The sequence below is a fragment of the Myxocyprinus asiaticus genome, chromosome 46 (assembly GCF_019703515.2).
Source record: "Myxocyprinus asiaticus isolate MX2 ecotype Aquarium Trade chromosome 46, UBuf_Myxa_2, whole genome shotgun sequence".
Taxonomy (NCBI): domain Eukaryota; kingdom Metazoa; phylum Chordata; class Actinopteri; order Cypriniformes; family Catostomidae; genus Myxocyprinus; species Myxocyprinus asiaticus.
The window spans coordinates 25375590-25398076 of NC_059389.1; the positions used below are offsets into that span (position 1 = coordinate 25375590).

The 22487-nt window shown below is 37.0% G+C and overlaps 1 protein-coding gene and 1 long non-coding RNA gene across 5 annotated transcripts in view; both read right to left on the reverse strand.

Annotated features, from left to right (window-relative positions):
* LOC127435663 (serine/threonine-protein kinase BRSK2-like) overlaps positions 1-22487 on the reverse strand; it is a 316801-nt gene that overhangs the window by 168445 nt on the left and 125869 nt on the right. The gene's annotated exons all lie outside the window — the stretch shown is intronic.
* Positions 16342-20875, reverse strand: LOC127435668 (uncharacterized). 2 transcript variants are annotated; one of them, XR_007896281.1, is made up of 3 exons: positions 20541-20875; positions 17332-17485; positions 16342-17146 (listed from the first exon to the last, which is right to left on the reverse strand). It is a non-coding gene; the product is annotated as an uncharacterized LOC127435668 (long non-coding RNA). The 2 variants fall into 2 exon arrangements; XR_007896282.1 differs by lacking the exon at positions 20541-20875 and adding an exon at positions 17607-17640.

Genomic DNA, 22487 nt, shown 5'->3' on the forward strand with positions numbered 1-22487 from the left:
ATGTGGGTGTGGCGAGCGACACGACAAAGTTGAGAAAAGTTTAACTTTATGCAAATGAGGAGCGACTTCCGGGAGCAACAACCAATAAGAGTGAAGACAGTGTCAGTAGAGCTCACGTCATCTATCTCTGAAATAAAGGAGTTGAGTGCAGGGAGAGAAGTTAAAGATTCTGTGAGCGATTTCACTGTTCTATATGATTCGTCTGTACCACATACATGGATATAATAAAAAAATGATGCATGGAAAATAAATTTTCAGCAGTCTGAGTGAGTTTGATTCGTACATTGATAGATCATTCATCTTATTAATGATATGAAGCAATGAGCACTGCTGCAGTTCATATAAAACACTCTCCCCTGCAGAATGTGCATTTTTAGGGATACGAAAATGGATTAATTGTTAAATTAGAATTAAATCATAGTTTTACTAGCAAAATGCCTCATCTGTGATCATATTTTCAAAAGACATGGCCAGACATGCAGTCCACCCATAACGTTAGAGTGACAACAGAAGGAACACCCAGACTAGCGACATCAAACGATTAAGTCGCTGCATGTGTGTACGGGGCTTTACACAACACAAAAATGAATTGGTGAGACAATAATAACACAGAGCCTTTTTTACATTTGTCAAAAAAAAAAAAAAAAAAAAAAAAAAAATAAAATATTGCTAAACACACACTCAGAAATGAAGGGGTGAAATGATAACACATTCAGAATGCAACACACACACACACACACACACACACACACACACACACAACAATAAGTGGAGCTCTACAGCCATCTTTTGGTCATTGTTGTTATTACAAGTCATTTGTTGTTTTCCTGCTGATGACAGCAATCTGACACATTCAAACACACACACACACACACACACACACACACACACACACACACACTCATACACACACACACGTTTGCAAAATAAATTTTTACTATAGAAAGTCTGAAATTGCAAAATGTTTACTCTGATTTTCCTGTTTTATACTCTAATTGAATTTTCAGAATTTTGCAGTTCATTTTCTTGACATTATTATGCATTTACTTTGAGTCATTACATTTTTATGTTTGAAATAAATTCTTAGTAGAAAAAATACTTATGTGTTTTCTCTTTGTAACGCCATGGTCAGGTTTGATTGCCAGCATAATATAATAAGATCAAAATAGCATAAAATACCAAAATAAATGCATAGTTTTATTGTTTTTAATTCAGCAAAGACGAAATGGTATCATCATCATCATAAAAAAAGGGTTACACATCTGACACTTCCAGTCACAAATGACTGCGAATACCAAAGGGAGGTGCCTATTTTCAATACCATAGAAGGGTTAATATTTTCACATAATTTTTAATTCAATTTCGTCATTTGCAATGCTTCATGAAAAGACTGAGTACAGAGTTTTGTACCTTTAAAAACACTTTTTTTGCTTTAAATCAAAGTTTGTAATACTTGGAGCTGGTTAGTACGGTTTATGGCTTATTTATTTAGCAAGAAGCTGCAAAATAAGCTTAATAATGTACAATAAATAATGTCAGCCGGTAATTATTGCAAAATACATCCAATACATTCAAATTCAAACAGTCCTGATCACCCAGGGTTTATTTTCTGATAACGATAAAGACTGTACATCGTCCCTTACCTACATAATCTACATGGTTTATTCTTGCATATAAAGGCTTGTCCCTTCTAACATTCTGAATATCATGAATGTGTTGTCAGTGTGGAAGTGATTGCATCAGCGCTGCATCACGCATACTTCGCCACTTCATGAATTAAACTTTGTTGTGTTGCTGTGTGTTGGAGGATTCTATGTGCCTCCCATGCTTCAAACTCTCAGATTCAAAGCTCAGCTCCTGCGTTTGAAGCTGTAAGAGAGCACATCCACCGTAGTGTGGAGAGAGAGTATTGCTGCTGGGGTTAGAAATACACTTCTGTTTATCCTGTAGAAGAAGATAGGAGTTTTTTCCGAACCTAGCTGCTCCCTTGTTGTATGTTTATATGCACTACCAGTCAAAAGTTTGGACCAGTTTGACTGAATTTATGTTGTGTTTTTTCATAATTTTATTGACTTTACTGTTAATCTAAAATGTGGAAAATGCTAATAATTATGAATGAGTAGGTGTGTCCAAACTTTTGACCGGTAGTGTACATGCATATAGGACAGAAGGGCGAATCATTCTATTGTTACTGAAATGGGGAAAAGTCAGCACAGCTCCTTTAAAGCAAACCGTCAGTCCCACTCCCAGGTCTCCCACTGAGAAACAGCAGAGAAAGTAGTAAAATCCAGACTGATACTTTTATTTATCCACCCTTTCATTCCTTTTCCCATTTTCCACTCATCCTAAAACCTCCCACTCTGCTGGAGATAAAGCTATCAGAGGAGTGTGCCATCTTTAAACTCTTCAGAGCGGCCAGGAAGCCAGGTGGAGGAGAGACAGCGTGTGTGTGTAAGAGCTGTATCCTCATCTTCTCGGCTGGATCGATGGACTGGGATACAATCCCCCACAGCTTGAGTCTTTTGCAGCCTCATTTATCCTACACAAACATATGTGGTGCACCTCGGTGGGCAGAAATCCCTACAGGCCCTGAAAGACTATTACTACTTACAAATACTATTTTTTTTTCAGAAAAGTATTTCTGAGACACCAAAGAATGTTTTTATGGATTTTTGTCATTTACAAAGTTTAAACATGAAGATTTACTAAATCCTCACGATTAAGCTTCTTTTCCTCAGCTTCATTTCGAGCGCTCGTATAAATGTCTGTTTGAGAGAGCTCTCACCTCAGCTCTGCCCCTCTTCCACTCATGCTTCAGCATCACACACTCTTCTCATTGTCATATCTCTATTCCTGTTAAACACCTCATTACTGACTTAACACTGACATTTCAGAAAATCCAACAGAGCTTCTCAATGCCGAGAAGTCTTATGAATGCAACTAACGGCATTTTGGGTCATTGAGAACTCTGGTGTTTGTTTGAATAACAATGTTATAGACTTGGAAACAGTAACCTGAATAATTAACCGTGACACCTGACACACTGTCTACAATGGCGGCGAGTTGGGTCAAAAGCAAATAGATTACATTATAATCAATGAAGCTGTCTACACTTGAAGCGTCCGTTGCGGCACATTACGTAGCGTAGCACCAACAGTAAACGGATGCCCGTTCTATTAGCAGAGCTACTCCAGCCACTTTATCATACCGTCCATCTGAAATAGAAGGATTTTACTTACCAAATATAATACGTTTTAGTCTTTGGTCCCACTTTATATTAGGTGTCTTTAACTACTATGTACTTATATTAAAATACATAAAATACGATGTATTTATTGTGTAACTACATATTGTTCTGCAAAATTCTCACAAAATGCACATTTTCTGCTACTGAGGGGTTAGGGCTTAGATTAGGGTTAGGTTTAGGGTAAGGGTTGGGGTAGAGTTAGGTTAACAGTGTTACTACAGATGTTATTAAATGCAGGTACTTTAAATGTAAGTACAATGCAACAACAAGTATGTACAAAATAAGTATGTATCAAATGCTTAAAGGGTTAATTCACCCAAAAAAAAAAAAAAAAAAAAATTCTCTCATCATTTACTCACCCTCATGCCATCCCAGGTGTATATGACTTTCTTTCTTCTGCTGAACACATTTGAAGAAAAATAGAAAAATATCTTAGCTTAGTAGGTCCTTAAAATGCAAGTGTATGGTGATCAGACATTTGAAGCTCCAAAAATCACAGACAGTCAGCATAAACGTCATCTATACGACTCCAACGGTTAAATGAATGACTTCTAAAGCAAAACGATCGCATTTGGTGCAAAAAAAATATCTATATTTAAGGACTTTTTAAATATAAATCATCGCTTCCGGCCAGCAGCATATGATGTAATCGCGTTGGCATGTTCACGTGAGAACAGATGCATGTGCGACACACCTGGAAGAGCAGCACTGTTTACAACTGAGTATGAGGAATGCTGTACAGAAGCTTCGTTGGTTTTGGTTTAGATCTGTAGTTGTATCTGTATGTTTTCCACGATGGGGCATTTGTGTGCTCGTCCCGGATGTCTCAACCAAGAGAAAAAAAAACAAAAAACGTGAGATTACGTCCGTAACATGCCAACGCGAATACGTCACATGAGAAACCACCTGAACTCAGCCCTCTCGTGATGTGAACACGTATACTGCTGCTTAACGGAAGCGACGGTTTATAGTTAATAAGTACTTAAATACTGATCTTTTTCACACCAGAAGTGATCGTTTCGCTTTAGAAGACATTCATTTAACCGCTGGAGTCGTATGGATGAAGCTTATGCTGACTGTCTGTGATTTTTGGAGCTTCAAAGGTCTGATCACCATCCATTTGCATTTTAAGGACCTACTGAGCTGATATATATATATATATATATATATATATATATATATATATATATATATATATATATATATATATATATTATTTATTTATTTTTATGTGTTCTGCTGAAAAAAGTAATACACATCTGGGATGGCATGAGGGTGAGTAAATGATGAGAGAATTTTAATTTGTGGTTGAACTATCCCTTAAGTACAAATTAGTTAAAGACACCTAATATAAAGTGGGTCCAAATCTTTTTGCCATGAATTTTGTTTGTTGCATATTTAAATAACTTCCACTACATTAAAGCTACATTAAAGCCAACTCGAGATGTTTCTGCTACATTTTGTGTTTAACCACGTTTATGCAACTCCAGCAACAATAACATTTCAATAATAATTATATAATAATTCAATGTTTATACGAGTTGATTTCCACTGAAAATACAGTAAAGGTTATTTTCCCTGTTTAACCCTTGCTGAAGTTTATTTGAGCTTACAGCTGACTGGTCCATGCTTTCTGCACGTCATTTATAATGTGCAGAAAGCAGAAGTTCACTTTGACGCCTTCAGTGTAGACAGCCTCAAGCTGTTGCGGCACGTGACGTCAAGGAACGCCCCCTGGTGTATACAGTGTGTGACATTGTTTTTAATATGTATGATTGTTTAACTTTCCATGTTAGTCAAATAGTATTTTTGGTGCCTCATGCAGATGGTGTTTTACATAACTGACTTCCTCTCTCGATACCCAGAAGTTTAGTTTATCAGAAATATATTTGACATTCTTGTAATGCAACTGAATTAAGTGTATTTGATGATGGTAAATGCAAGAAGCTGGTAATCATCTTTTATATTATTGAGAATCGGTTAGGTTTAGGTGTAGGGGTGGGGTTAGGTGTTCAAAAATATCAACATAATAGTGTAATGTAACTAAAATTATTATGACTACATTTATCTGTCTGTTACGTGTTTTAAATTGTTGATAATAGGTTATGTTTAGGAATGGGGCTGGGATAGGGGATCTAAAATAGCAACATCATAGTATAATATAACTAAAATAAAATATAAAATGGTTAAACCCTCTAAAATATACAAATTAATATTACAGTATCTACTGTGTCCTGGATAAATTCTCGATAAGCTCTTTTTAGATGCCTTTGCTGTATTATGAAAACAACCAAGTTTCTATTAGCTAATTAAAATGTTTCCAGACTTTAAAGAATTTTTGTTGCTCAATGTTTTCTGCATTTGTTTTTTATTTTATTGTTTTATTTATTCATTTTTTTGCCCTCCAGATGGGCTCTGTGCTTTGGAAATTAATATACGTTCACCACACATAAACAAGGTAATTACAAGCTTAAGCACCATTACAATTCATGAGGTCGACTTAAATCTGAATAACAAGTCGATATATACCGATTATTGTTAGCGACTCCCTGAGGGTTAGAATGGCTAGGCAAGGAAAGCTAGATCCCAGAGCGCAATAGATCCCTGATATCAGCGTGCACTTATGGCGCAGTGAAATTAATCAAGCGCCCCCGAACTTCCCCAATCTATTCTTCAACTTCATTTGATTCTTTAATGGTGTTTTTGTTCCATTGTTCTGTATGACTTATTTACCACTATCATGAGGGCTTATGGGATGGCACGGTGAGGTGCTTTCTGTAATGAGCTCTCAACAGCTACTTTCATGTGAGAATTTGATGACTTTCTCAGAATGAAGAGACGCTACATCAAGAGGGATTCAGGAAGTCAAACTCGCCTCTTTAATTGAAAACTCATTTCTTAGACTGCCAGCGTCACAAGGGGAAGGATATTGGTATCGTACAACGTTAGAATCTGTCTTTGCTAACTGAATGTAAATGAATTAACAGAGTTTAATTGAAAGGAGATACAGGGGCACTGTGATTAGTCAATGCAGTAAAAACTTAACACGCAGACAAACTCAGAGTTCTCAGAGTTTCTCCAGTATTTCTCAATCAAGTTCTCTTAGCAAGACGATCAGTTTCACAATAAAAATAGCCATTTTTACATTCTTCTAACGTTACAATTAAAACAATTTTTACAGTGTTGACAGTGGCGATTTCTCAGGGCCAACAAAGCCTTCTCTGCTGCCGTAACATGCCTAATAAATAAATATTTTTTCCCCCTTCTCATTGACCTTTTTGCCTATGTATTTTCAATCGCTTTCCACTCCTAATTCACTTTATTAGCCCCAGACTGGACTCACATTTTATACATCTCTTAATAACACACTGGCAACTGACTATCAACCGACAGCTGAATGTCAACACAACACTTCATATTTATTTCCACTGATTACAGTGTATTTTTATTGTATACAGTCTTCTTATTTTGTGTATACTGTATATTGTATATTATTAGGTGTATATTGTGTTGTGTAACAAGATCTGTAAACTGTGTTATGTGTAAATCAGATGTTTATTGTAATTGTCATATTGCTGTGTTGCTTGGCACTGCACACAAGAATTTCACCCACTGTTACACTTGTGTATATGGTTGAGTGACAATGAAGGGATTTGATTTGATCTACAAACGAATAGCAAAAAACAAAAAGTTTATCCAATCAGAATTTATTCCTTGATGCTTACAAGCAAATTGTGACAACTGTTTCACAAATCGCATGCCCGAAGCCATGCTCCTTAGCCAAAGCAGCGCGTGAGTCTGAGCTCAACCCCATCAGGCCTTCAGAATTTCTTTAGAATCCCTAAACACTGCAGTGAAAAGGCATCTAAAGTCAGATTGTCAGATTCATCAGCCAATCAGATTGATTTATTTGTTCTTTGTTGGTGTGATCTTTAGGATATGTCCCAGTCCAGGCCTTCAAGCTGGCCTTGAGTGAAGCAACACGCTTTAAGTGACGTACGTAATTTGAAAGTGAAGAGTGCGAGATCTTGCTGACGAGTCAGCTGTCACTGCCACATCACCACAGAGAAAGAGATCATTCAGTGTCGGATCAAGTTTTGAAAAGCAACCGTATACACTGACTGCAAGCTAAATTTAAATTGCAAATATTATTAGAGAGCTTTTCTTGGTATTAGACCTCCTTGGTTCTGGCCTTCGTGCGTGGATGTGTTTTTATAATGTCAATTGGTATTATTAGTTGACTGCCACGTAATGTATGATAGGCATACGGTGTCTCATTCATTGTGAAACTGTGTTTTTTTTAATGGCATGAATCGCACTGAAGGCCTAGACTCATGCACGGGACGCGGCTAAGTGTTGACATCATTGAAGGTCATTAACATACAAGGGAGCAGAGTGAAGAAAGTATCAAGTTTGAGGTATGAAAAGCAAAGACTGGACTGACGAGTAAAGCAAGTGTGTGTATTAGCATGTGTGTGGGTTTAATTAGGTCGTGTATGCGCGGTATGCGATAACCTCCTGCCGAGCAGAAAGAGCTCCTGTCAAAAATCTCTTCTACCTCTGAGTGGTCAAACATGTTCAATACAGACAGCGCTGTAGGAGGTCTTACCCCACCTCACCTCAAAGGAGCAAACACACCTTCTGAAGGATGCATGCTGAAGGTCATCCATTGACCATTTTGTAGCCTGGAAATGTAGTTAACCAGTATAATTTATGCAGGGGAAGGTCTAGTTCTTCAGATAAAGATAAGACCATGCCCTTAACTAAATTATTTAGTCAATATTGTTTTTCTAGTTGAAGTCCCTTTGACCCAAGACTTAATCTGAGACCAAGGAACTAGTCTATGATGACCTCATTTTCTTTAATTAAACTTAAACACGCCCCGAAACCGCCCACATTCTGTTCACTGACAATCTGATGTATATTACACTGGTGGAAATCACCAGTTTAGATCTGATTGGCTGGCGCTACGCAACTTTCAGGAGACAGGGAATGCACCAGTCTGCCTAGAAACTAAGTCATGTGTCAAGGTGTCGATGTCTAAGAACTTGTCGCTGTATTTACCAAAGTTTGCCAGTTAGAGACATAAAATCTTCGAAAGATATTAAGAGTTTTGGTTGAGACACTTCATAACAAGTCAACTAGATATCCACAAGCAAAACTGTACATTCCAACCTAGTGTTATAGAATGAACGTTACTATAACTACTGTACATTTTTGCATTCAATGTTTTGCTGCAGTATCCTGGTGAAATTAACACTAGACACGCTACAACAACAGTGCACTTTTTTCACTTTCACACAAATCATGACTACAACGGCTGATTATGACTTTATAAACAATTGTTTTTCACTTTATTACTCACACACTGCTTTGTTATGTTCAAAAAACTTTTACTCTAGCACATAACTTCAAACACTATATATTTTATTGCTTGTATTATGGGACCCACCAACATTTCCACACTTATTCCAACATGATTAGCTTCCATGGTAGCTCACCTGATAGAGCGTTGGATTTTGAACTCTAAGGACTGAGGTTCGAGCCCACCCAAGCATGTGAGACGTGTCATAGAAGCAACACGAAACGATGTGTTTGCTTCAGAAAATGTGCTTTTCATGTCACATTTGCTTTTAAAACACTTTCGGTTAGGTTTAGGAGTTGGTTTATGGCAAGGATGTCTGTTTTATTTTACCTTTAATTTGCTTTTAGGACACTATTGGTTAGGTTTAGGTTAAAGTTTTAGGTTAAGGAGGTACGTTTTACTCATTAAAACCTCCATTTACATTCATCTTAAAAATCTTGCCTGATTATGACACCATTTCACTCACTTTTGGCGCCCCCTGCTGTACATTTTACTGGAAAACTGCAGCAAAACATGTAATAAAGCACGTAATTTCGTTTTGAAAACATTTTGCCACGGTCACGTAATTTTCATGAGTTCAAGCTTGTATATTACACTTTGTTTTCTGAGTTATATTTGTGAAATAATCAGTGCTTTATTTACTTTTGGATGGACGGAAATTTCAATTACAAAGTTTGCACACATCTACGATATTTTTATCGGTGCATTCTGTAACGGCACCTCCATCCTTGTGGTATCCGCTATTTCAGATATAGTAACCCCTCCACTAAATGGCACGTAAAACAAAACAAACTGTGACTGGTCACTTTTCATGTCGATCAGACAAAAAACTTCCCTGTCTTAGTGGGCAGTTCATGGCCAGAATAAGCTGCATTGTGGACCAGATTCTTTTTATTGATTCTTTAAACTTAATCAAAAACCTCTTTTTTTTTCTCGAATATCATAAACCTTACCTTAATATTACGACTGGTGAGCAAAACTCTTTCAATACCCCTTATTATTGACTGTGTGTGTATGTGTTAGTTTGTTATTTTGGTGTATTTTCTACGGGCCACAAATCCCTCCACATGCAGACAGTGATCTGACAGCCAATAGTCCCAAAGGAAGAACATGGATGGATGGTTTGCAGGGATAGACAGAAGAATGTACCGGCAGACAGATGGCGAGATGGATGGATATGCTGTAAAATCAATATTTCATACAACAACACAGTCACTTTCAGTCAGCGAACTACATATATTTCTACGTTCATTTCTAAATACTTATTCAGCCAAGAGCACTGCAAAAAATCTGTTTTTAAACAGTATTTTCATCTCGCTTTCCAGTAAAACTACCTAAATATCTTCAAAACAAAATACATTTACTTGACAAGCAAAATTACTTAAGATATAAAGAAATGTAACATAATTTTACAAGATTTATGCTTAAAACAAGCTAAATCTGTTTATCAATGGGTTAAATAAATAAACTTGGTTTCCCTTTAAGCTTATTTTTTTACGTTTTTTTTTTTTTTTTTCTTTCTTGTATTAAGCATTAACCTTGGTAAGTTTTGTTTGAAAACTACTTTTTTTTTTTTTTTTTTTTTTGCAGCAAGGCACAAATAAATGCACTGTAATTCAATAAGTACAAAAACCCCTCCTCAAATCAGCTACAAAATGAATACTACACGAGACAGCATATACTGTAGGCTGACAACTTGCAACAGATAATTGATAAATAAAAGATACTCTTGTAGGTAAGAGTGATAGTCATAACTGTCAGACTGTCAGAATAGCTGTAAAGGTAAGACTGACTGCCATTGTCCTGGTAGGCTGTTTATCATCAACATATCTCAGTCTTCAACATGGGGGAGGATGGCGGAACAGCTTGGGTGGAAGTAATTACCGATGTAGTCATTGCTGGGGCCCTTGACGGCTCCCTCTTGGGGCCGCTTGATTTTAGCAGGCCTTACCACCTCAATCTATGCAGCCACTGCAGCTGGCTCATTACTCCAGACGCTACTCCATGCTAAGAACCAACCTGAGAATTCATATTAGCCTCCCTCTCTCTTTCTTTCTCTTTATCTCTCTCTGTATCTTTCTCTATATACACCGATCAGCCACATCATTAAAACCACCTGCCTAATATTGTGCCCCCTCGTGCCACCAAACCAGCACCAACCCGCATCTCAGAATAGCATTCTGAGATGATATTCTTCTCACCACAATTGTACAGAGTGGTTATCTGAGTTACCATAGACTTTGTCAATTTGAACCAGTCTGGCCATTCTCTGTTGACCTCTCATCAACAAGGCATTTCCGTCCACAGAATTGGATGTTTTTTTTTGTTTTTGGCACCATTCGGAGTAAATTCTAGAGACTGTTGTGTGTGAAAATCCCAGGAGATCAGCAGTTACAAAAATACTCAAACCAGCTGTCTGGCACCAACAATCATCCAAGCGATTATCTAATCAGCCAATCATGTGGCTGCAGTGCATAAAATCATGCAGATATAGGTCAGGAGCTTCAGTTAATGTTCACATCAACCATCAGAATGGGGAAAAAATGTGATCTCAGTGATTTTGACCGTGGCATGATTGTTGGTGCCAGATGGGCTGGTTTGAGTATTTCTGTAACTGCTGATCTCCTGGGATTTTCACACACAACAGTCTCTAGAGTTTACACCGAATGGTGCCAAAAACAAAAAACATCCAGTGAGTGGCAGTTCTGTGGACGTTAATGCCTTGTTGATGAGAGAGGTCAACAGAGAATGGCCAGACTGGTTCGAACTGACAAAGTCTACGGTAACTCAGATAACTGCTCTGTACAATTGTGGTGAGAAGAATATAATCTCAGAATGCTATTCAGAGATGCGGGTTGGCACTGATTTTGGCGGCAAAAGGGGGACGTACACAATATTAGGCAGGTGGTTTTAATGTTGTGGCTGACTGGTGTATGTTAAGGATGAAGAAATGGAAAGAAATAGAGTTTCACATAGACTCCACATTTGTTCCCCAACTTTTGTCTGAGTTATGTGACCTTAGGTGTCCAAAAAAACTTTTGGGGCCACTGTAGTTCTGTAACAAGCTCTTAGTTCGGGGCAATGGAGGAGTCAGGAGACAACGAAGCAGGTTCAAAGTCAGACTTTTTATTGTCCTTCTGCACTGTACACACAATCAACGGTAACCGTCGATAACAAAGGAATATGAACTCTAATAACTGAAAGCACTCTAAACATAAACAAACACAATCTCTCTCTCTCTCTCTCTCTCTCTCTCTCTCTCTCTCTCTCTGAGTACGGGCTGTCGTGCTTGGCGAACACTCTCTGCCCCTCTGATGCTTCGGCGTGCCTTTTAAGCCTCCCTCCGCCATCACTATAATGAGAGACAGGTGTTAGAAATAATTATGAGCCAGGTGACGAGCCTTACCGCTCTTCCTCTCCCGCAGACTGACACATGACCACGCCCCCCATGCCACAAGTTCCTAATCACAAGGGTTGCTGGGAGGTCTTCTACCTTGCTGTGAATGACTTTATTCATTCACAGTGTTTGGTTTGGATAAAGACAAGCATTTCTCTAGAGAAAACAGCCATCCATGCAGAATTTAGCTTGAATGTTGCTCAGTATTTAAATCAAGGTCATGAGTGCCTGAAAACAATATAGCCTAGTAGTTCGAGTCAGTGAGGCTGCTGGTAGTGGTGGTTATTGGTGAGAAAGTGAGTGAGAGTGAAAGATTTTATTCAATTTCCCAACAGGAATGTACAGACATCTGTTCAACAGCACTATGGGGGCCTTTTATACTAATGTGTGCATGTCACATTGAACAAGGCCTGAGGAACAATTACATGGTGTGAATTACAAACAACATAAACACACACACACAATCCCAGCTTGCTATTGTACTTGATTCGAAGAATTGTAATATACCACAAAGCACCGTTAAAAAATGTAATTTTAAATATTAAAATATAAACTTTGTTAATTTTAACTTGATTATTTATGCAATGGCAAGAAAATTCATATGATGCTTAACGGTGAAAATAAAGAGCTAAAGATAACATTGCTCTGTGAGGGATTGACAGTTAGCTTTCATGAGGGTGTCAACTATCTTTTAAAATTTTTATAAATGTATTTTTAATGTAAATATCAGAGTTTTATCAAACAGGATGAAATGTTTAAAGGGAGATAAACCAAATAATACCACAAAACATCACTGAATTCGTCAAATCCATTGCTAATACTGTACTAGTTTGTGTTTGTGCTTTTGCTTTCCCACCAAAAATGATGTAATTTCCTGGAGTATAACGTCATCATTGAAAATGTTTTTGTCAGTTAAATGGAAATCACAAAAGACAGAATGGAAAGTTAAATTGGAAACCTATAAAATGATTACCAATTAGAACAATACTCCCAAGAAAACATGTCTTGTTTGAAACCTTTTGATCAAATTACTAGTTTTTCACATCAGAAGTTTGCATAGCACTAGGTAGAAAATAAATAAATCACTGATATGTTGATTGAATTGTGATACTATGATAAAAGAAAACAAACTAATATGATTTCCACCTTTAAAAATTGTAAGTATAAAATTGTATCCAATATATCAGGACATTTATTATAAGGACATGATTATTTCATGCAAAACAGGGGTGATCCAAAAAGTCTGTGAATCTGACAAGAACTGGCCATCCACCAAATCTAAACGTTCAGGAATGATCAAAACTGAATGTATCTTTTCCCTCATAACAGAGATTACAGAGAAAACACACGAATCCTAGCTTGTTGGAGGAGTGAACAGAAGACCTTACAGAAACATTTGAAACCAGTTTGGCAAGAATGACTCAGAGGTTTTTGTTATGCTTTCTTCATTTTTGGAACTATTCCTTTAAAGGAGTCATGACATACATATTTGCAACAAACAGTCATAATTGATTAATATATGATAATTTTCCACCCAGTCTCTGGCCTTCTTTCTGAAACAATCGGTTTTGGACTAAGCGTCTTCTTTAAACTTCGATGTTAACGCCCACTGTTATGATTGGCTAACATGTGCAGCCCCTCAAATATAGCCGTATATATTTGAAACTCAATCATCAGAAAATGAACAAGCTCCACAACATAATAAAGTAAAATTTCAGGGTTTACACATAACACACCACCAACACCTTGATTTAAATACTGAGCGACATTCAAGCTAAATTCTGCATGGATGGCTGTTTTCTCCAGAGAAACGCTTGTCTTTATCCAAACCAAACACTGTGAATGAACACTGTCATTCACTGTTCGTGTTTCATGAATGAGGCCCACTGTCTTATTAAATATCATATTTTCACTGTAATTAGAAAAATCAAACCCTTTTACTACCAAAATATAATTTTTCAAGTAATAAAATGACATATCCTGTTCAATCTAATATTTAAAAAAAAAAAAAAAAAAACTTTTTAAGGTAACTTATAGTTAGATAATTAGCAGGATTTGACTGTAGCATTTTAAATCCTCAAGTAACAATTTTTTTCAAAAACATAAAAATGTCTTAAGGATTCCAAGCTTTTGAACAGTAGTGTTTGTTAAATCTCCCTGAAAACTTTCTGCCGCTGAGCAGAGCAGCATATGTCTAGATGATTCACTGTCTTTATGGATTCCAAAGCTGCTGAGCTACAGCAGTCTGGCTTAGAGGCTCAGATAGCGAGCAATCGTAAATCATACACAAGCGAGCGATCACGTGACTTTAGTATATCACGTTAATGTCGGTGAATCCGTCTTACAAGTGCAGAACAAATCATGATTGTGATTACCGGGTCTTGCTGGCGCAACACATTTCAGTTGCATACAGTAATCGTTTCGTTTGAAGACATGAAGGAACACTAATGAACGGCAGTTAGGTTCACTGCATGAAAAGAGCTGTATCCGGACCAGTAGATCCGCTCCTGTATAAACCGATGAATTTCGAACGCATTCAGAAATCTACTGGCCCAGAGTCTCAAATTCCACAGGCCTGTATACATCCACTTATATACCATTTCGGATGTATAGCGACTGACGATTCCTTTCGTGTTATGGCCATTTGTTGCCATGGTAAGTGATCCCCTTAAGTTGTCTGTCAGGAGACTTTTTCCACACCTGAGTTTGGGCTTGGCTGCCCTTGAACAATCATGAATAGTCAACAACGGGGGAGACCAGGGCTAGTTGTTGCACTTTTTACTCCAGTAAATATTTCTCAGAGTAGGCTTATTTTATAAGTCTTTTCTATATAGACATACACCTTAAATCCTTCCCAGCTGAAACAACCAGCATTGCTGGTCACCAATTTATGTTGTGTTTTGGGTGGCAGCCAGCATGGGATGTTAGTGTGCTGGTGTCTGCATCAGGCTTTTAAACTATCTTAACCAGCTTCATCGGAATGACCTTGCTGGTCAGGCAGCTTTATCAGCTAGTTTTTGATGTGCAAAAGCATGTCTATGCTGGTCCACCAGCTAGACCAGTACCAAACCAGCATAACCAGCCTAGACTAGCATTGGAACTGCATGCTGGTTAAGCTGGTCTTTTTAGCAGGGTTGGTTGCAAAAAAACAAACAAACAAAAAAAAGCAGTTAAACACCTCCACGTTATTGCTCAGGAAAAAGATAAATGTTGCAGCACACATTTACCTAACAGCATGTTGCAGTAAATGTAACATTTTTGTACCCTCATCCAGACAGACATTTTTTGGAGCCCTCTGGAGGTATGGAGTTTGCAGGGCACACAGTCTGAGACTCTGCAGCAATGTTTGTACATGTGGAACGTATTGCAAACAGATGTGTACTTAGTACTTCATCTGTGCAGTTAAGCCAGTCAAAAGAGAAGGTATTAGTAGTAATACCACTGTGCACAATGGCTGAGATTTAGGCCTATATAATTCCTAAAGTTTACATATTGTTGTTTTTATTGTCAGATTATTTTTTTAACAACAGAAATTGTATAATTTGGGATTTTCTTTAGTTTAACTTTATTCTTCTGCTTTAATTATTTTTTTTATTATTTTATTAACTTAATTTTGTTTTACTACTGTACTGTACAGTATAAAATTTTAATTGGACAGATTAAATTGTTTGCATTCAATTAAATTTCTTAAGTACCTGTACTTTATAATATATATATATATATATATATATATATATATATATATATATATATATATATATATATATTATACAAAGTACAGGTACTAAAGAAATTGAATTGATTTTTATGAAAACTTTTCAGATTTTAGTTTTTATTCTCACATTTTTCCAGATTTTTCTGTTTTCATGCATTGGTTATGTATTTATAACAGGAGCGCGAATAATGCCAAACAGCATTACATCTAAACTCTAAATATTCTTCAACTACACCATCAGGAAAAAGTGCTAAATTTGTACCTTTAGGGGTACAATGGCTTGTCACTGGGGCAATACCCTCAAAGGTACATCCGTGTACCCTTAAACGTGGGTACATTTTCGTACCCTTACAGCTTGTACCTTTTAAGAGGCAAATATGTACCCTTGGTGACTAACTTGGACCTCAGTGATATGGTACTATAATGTACCCTTGGAAAAATGTGCAAATTTGGCCTTTTAAGGGTACTACCCCAGTGACAAGCACTTTGCACCTCATGAATGGCAAATTTATACTCAATAAAGCATATTAAAAACTGCCAACTTGATGTTTAATCATTTATTTAACAACATGAAACATTCAATAATTTCACATTTTTGTTCACAATGTCACAGAATTAACACTTTAAACATCTCAGAATCACAATTTGTCATCAAATACAGTAGGATACATATTTTCTTTTAGCCATTTTGCTTTAAAAATACGACTACACATTTCATTTGAACTTCAGTACCCTTTAATACTCAACCAAAAATAAATTTTAGGAGCACATAAAAGGAGAGGTTTTAATGAACATCACAGGCTATCTTTTCAACACAATGGCAATTGACAGAACCTCATTTTAAAGCTTAAAAAAAGAACAAAATGAACATATGAACACACAAACCACTTAGAAGGAGCTTCTCTCATTTAAGGTTGTTTCTCACAAAAAAATTAATTATCGTATGCCTTCAGACGACTTGAAATTAGATGCACAAGTCACATGGACTACTTTTATGACATCTTTTGGGTCCTCTAAGCCTTAAATTGAGCCTCTATCCACTGCCATTGCTTTGAAAGTGTGGGCTGTGATATTCATTAAAAATATCTCCTTTTCTGTCCCCACATAAGAAAAGTCATACAGCTTTGAAACAACATGAGGGTGAGTTTAATATGACCATTTTTCTTTTTCATTGTTAATAGTCTCTTCTGGAACACAGGACATCTTTGAATGATTCTTGACTCATATCTTTGCAATAGCACATTGCAAGAAGTGAGCATATTTTTCATACAGGGTGAAAAAAGTCATGTTAAAAAAGAAAGTATGCACTGAAGGCTGCAATTACCCCCTCTTTGATCCTTATTCCCCCGGCACACCATCCATTTGATCAGGACTTGAACCATCCTGGTGAAAGCCATTTTCATATGATGTATCAGCAACACACTGTAAGAGGAAACATAATGTTAGAACAGTATTAAAACCATGCAACATCTGCAAAAACAACTTTCCAAGCTTTACTTAAATTGCTATGACAAAACTTACAGTATTACATCATTCTGACAAAACAAAAACATTTGTTTGACTAAATTTACTACTCATATAATCTGCAGTAATGCCACAGTAAATACCTGGAAGATCATCTGCAAGCATCTCCTCTCTTGCTTCAATGTATATTTTGGCCAAAAGGATTTTATTTGGTGCAAGCTCATGCACAATACTAGTGAAGCCCTCTTTGAAGCACTGGACAGTTGATGAATGGATTCAGTCAATTTCATCACATAACTGAAAAAAAAAAATTGATAGTAATGAAAAGTTAATCATTCACATTAACTTGCTATTAAAGTGGTCACACCAGTCTTATAGAAATAGTTCACCCAAAAATAAAAATGATATCCTAACTCACCCTTATGTCACTCCAAACTTGTATATCTTTTTCTTCTGTGGAACACAAAAGGTGAATGTTAGTGTTTACTGGCCATAATGTAAGTGGATGGTGACTTAAAAAAAGCTCAAAAAGAGGGGAAAATACCATAAAACCACATTAATTAATCAATGCTACTTATACTATATTCCAAGTTTGTTCACAGGATGCAATGAGAACCAGTGAGGTTTTCAGTGCTTTATTGCTTTTTGATAGTAAATAACAACTTAAATTATGTTCTGTTCAAAGTGTTGGGCCTCATGTACTCAGATAGAAGACAAAGGCAGGCCTAACAGTCGTAAAAGCCTGATACACACTCCGTCATAAATCCTACTGAAAAAAACCGTGCCAAAATCAAACAAAGGGAGTCCAAAACAGACTACAAATCCCATGAAGCCTTGCTCAGTAAAGGATCGAACTCTCAACTCCTATTGGATGAGGATTTCACAACAGAACGCCCCTCAACCATGACGTCATCGGGAGTAGAAATAACTCTGAGATGCTTCCGGGATTTGCTTCCAGCAACTTTGCTCGCCGTGCGTAGACACAGCTCATCGCTGCTCTCAGGTGCAACCTCGTGGCACAAGGAAGTAACGTCCGACTTGAAACTGTGGCCATACAATCTCCATCTTGCTGGACGCATTGAGATTACTCTGTGTTCCACCGAACACTCTAACGGATCCGAAGGAGACTGCCGAGCAATCCGCATCTTCATCCGTTTGCCTGCAGAAGTGAAGAGAGAAAAGATTTCTCTTCCATCTTCAATCAAGTCGACGTCGCTGATTTCTCCGCCAGCCCGCCAAGAATCAGCAGCTGTACCACCCGCCGACAGAGCAAGGAAATGGTCATCACCTGAGCCTTGAGGAACCGAATCGGAGTCAAATGACAGATGAACACACATTCTAGCTGCATCCTCATGCGATTCAAGTAAGAGGTTTACGTCTGGGCAGAGATAGAATATTATAGTGTGTTATTCTTGTGTTTCAAGGTTATTGCTTGTACAGTTTACGGACCGCCGAGTCCGCTCATTGCGGCTAATACTCAAGGTATTACTTTAAGGTACTATTGTGAGACCGGCACACTGAGTTTATCCATTAAAGAATCAAAGATCGCGGGGCCGTCACTTTATTCTCTCTCTCTCTCGTACTAACCACACGCACACACGTGACCCCTCACAAACATTCTCGCACACACTTTTGGCTAGTAGATAACTCCGTGATAAAGCTCAGCTTTGTCCCTAAGTTATCGTACAAGCAGAGACACGCGGTAATCTGGTAGACGCTATTGACCGGTTTCTCTCCACCCACATTCGCGGCCATATTCTCTGGCCGGATATCTCATGTGACGTACTCTCCACGAGAGTCACGTCCGCCATTTTGTGCACGTCCCTCCTTACACACACACACACACACACACCTTCCTCGTGTTATAGGATTATTTTTATTTCCATATCTAATCATATCACTGTTTAGTTTGTAGTTGTAAGTCGGAAGTTTATTGACTGCATTGTATTAATTATTAATTGATATTACTGCATAAATAAACTTTGTTATATTACAAAGAGAAGTGTTTTGGTTTGTTTTGCATACGCCTGTGTCATGCTGACGGGATGTCAGTGCTCGGATTCAAACCTTCATTGTTTTGTTTTTTTTTAAATCAATATTCTTCGGATGTCGATTTTCCTAAGAAAACAATCTAATATTGAGACTGTTATACTATCTGGTTATTAGTCCCTGATTCCAGGGTGGTGCCCCGTCAATGTTAATCCAAATTAATATTCTATTGATTTTTGATAATTGATAATTATCTTTGATGATTGTTGAATTTGAATGATCAATAAGCTAGCGTTAATTTTAATTAATGTTTCATCGATGTTAACAATTAATGATTATCTTTGATAATTGTTGATTTAAAGGATTAAAAAAGCTAACATTGATTCTAATCAATGTTCTATTGATTTTAATAATTAATAATTATCTTTGATAATTATTAATTATTGCTAATAACCAAACCTGCTCCTAAATGTAGCGCACTACATTTACTGGAGCCCCATATGAGATTTTAATGAGTTAGATTCAATTAATTAATTTAAATATTAATTAATAACTAAAGAAATAATTACCAATTATTTCTGATAGTAACACTGATCTAAACAACCAGTAAAGTCCTACAAAAGTGATCATATCACTACAGATTGGAATACTTGGAATACATCGCACCTTTTATTTCAAATACTTTTGCTGTGGTTTATGTATCGCCACCAGAAATTCACCTTTTGTGTTACAAAGAAGAAAAGAGTCATGTTGGATTAAAATTACATTAGGGTGTGTAAAAGACAGAATTGTCCTTTTTGGGTAAACTATTCAACAACTTTCAGCAATATAAAAATATTAAAATGCACAAGTGACAGAAAAATTCTGTGCCCCTCTCATTTTCATACCCCCCTGGTCTTTACAATGTAGTTCTAACCTGCTGTTCCACGTGCAACACTGAAATCAAACATGTATTTTAAGATGATAATTTACATAAAATTATCTGTGATATTACTTAGACCTCTCCGCCATGAAAAAGTTTGCTGCATCCAGTCTTTAACCATCAAGGTATCTGGTAGCATCTTGCCATACAGTACATGCAGAATATTGACATGTCCCTCAAAGGGGCATCCTCATCAATGGAAAATATTTGTTCAAACAAAATTGCAAAAAAATTTCCCCATCTGAACTTAAATTTTGCAGCCACTCAACGATACTCTGTTACTCTTCAGTTATGAAGAGTATTAATGCTACCAGTGATTAGAAGCTATATGTATTGTGAAAAGCACTATACAAATAAAAAGGAAGACTTAAAATATATGTCCTGTAAAACATTATTTTGCACTTGGCTAGCTAATGTGTTATACTACAGCATTCCACTCACCCTTGACACAGACCTGTGATAGGCTCTTTGCAGTTTCTTCAGACTGTATAACTGTGCCAGAATTTCTCCTTACTCCTCTCCACCTCAAGAATCAGAGGTACACGCTCCAAGAGATTGGTGCCAAGTATGCGAACAAAAACAGAGAAACATAAGCATGATCAAGGATTACAGGCAATAAATGTCATAATACTGTGACAATACTGTGGCTGGGGAAGAAAAAGTGTAATAAATCAACAATGTTTTTTAATACTTTGGGCATTCAGAATGAACGCTGGCATCTTTCCAACTGTAATCGCACATATGAAAAATTATATTATTGCTCGTGGATGGAAAACAATCATAGCCAATATACACTTGCTGTACACTTACTACCTACAAACACATAACAATTGGACAAATACACAAAATCCCAATTATAACATCACTTAAAGTTAAACGTACCTCTGAATTTATGTGATTCTTCAGTGACCTCCAGGTTCTTTTAAATTGAGGAGAAGATCCTCCGTCAACAGTCAGAGATCCATCATCATGTTGCGGGCGTCAGTCCGTGCACATCCCGAACTTCAATCCCACTATGGTGAGTCAATCCCACTAGACAATTCTGAATAAAGCCCTACACCGTGAAATTACCTGTTGCTCTTGCAGCTCTACAGTTTTTCTTGTTTAAAAAAGTTAGTATTAATTGTGCATAGGTTTGCACTCTTCCTGTGAATAAATTAAATGTCCAAAAGATCCAAAGATTAATGATTTTATTTAAAAAAAAAATATTTTTTTATATGGGATAAAATGGCATTGTTTCTAAACCTGTTTGTAATTTAATTTAATGAATTTGTTTTATATGTAAAATAATAATAATAATCATCATCATCATTATCTTGACGCTCTATATATAAAAACACTAAATCCAGAGGTCAGATATGGCTAATTTTTTTTCACCTGTTCTATGTGACCAGAGAACATGAACTATTTTGCGGTAATTTTATTCCAAAAAATGTTGAAATGTCTTTTCCACCACATCTTAAATTACCATGCATTTGGTGCCTGGGTAGCTCAGTGGTAAAATACGCTGGCTACCACACCTGGAGTTCACTAGCTCGCTAGTTCGAATCCCAGGGTGTGCTGAGTGACTCCAGCCAGGTCTCCTAAGCAACAAAATTGGTTGCTAGGGACGGTAGAGTCACATGGGGTAACCTCCTCGTGGTCGCTATAATGTGGTTCGTTCTTGGTGGGGCGCATGGTGAGTTGGGTGTGGTTGCCGCGGTGGATGGCGTGAAGCCTCCACACGCGCTATGTCTCCGTGGCAACGCGCTCAACAAGCCACGTGATAAGATGCATGGGTTGACGGTCTCAGATGTGGAGGCAACGGGGATTCGTCCTCCACCACACGGACTGAGGCGAATCACTACGTGACCACAAGGACTTAAAAAGCACATTGGTAATTGGGCATTCCAAATTGGGAGAAAAAGGGGATAAATAAAAATAAATAAATAAATTCCACATTTTGTAGTGGAAATGACATCTTAAATACAGTACTTTCATGATGATTAAGTAGGAAAAAAGAAACAAAAATGACAGAATTCCCCTGTGATACATGTACTATATATCAACTGTTTCACATTGTTAGTAGACAATTTCAATAAATCAGTGGGTGTTTTTATTTAAATAAATTGAAGTGTTTAATTTGTAAAAGTCCACAAGGCCAAAAGTGCCCATTGTTCAATTTTATGTTTCAAGTTCACCCATTCATGTTTATGAATACTGATTTAATGCGAAGGATAAAAAAATAAAATAAAAAAAATGCAACATGCCAAAATGAAATGCTGCTCAAGCAGAACATGTGTCAAACGTTAGAGATGTGACTTGCATCAGTAAAGCTCCACATGTCAATCATAAGCAAGAGACATGGAAAACCTCTCCTAAATGGATGGATGGATGGATAGAAGAATT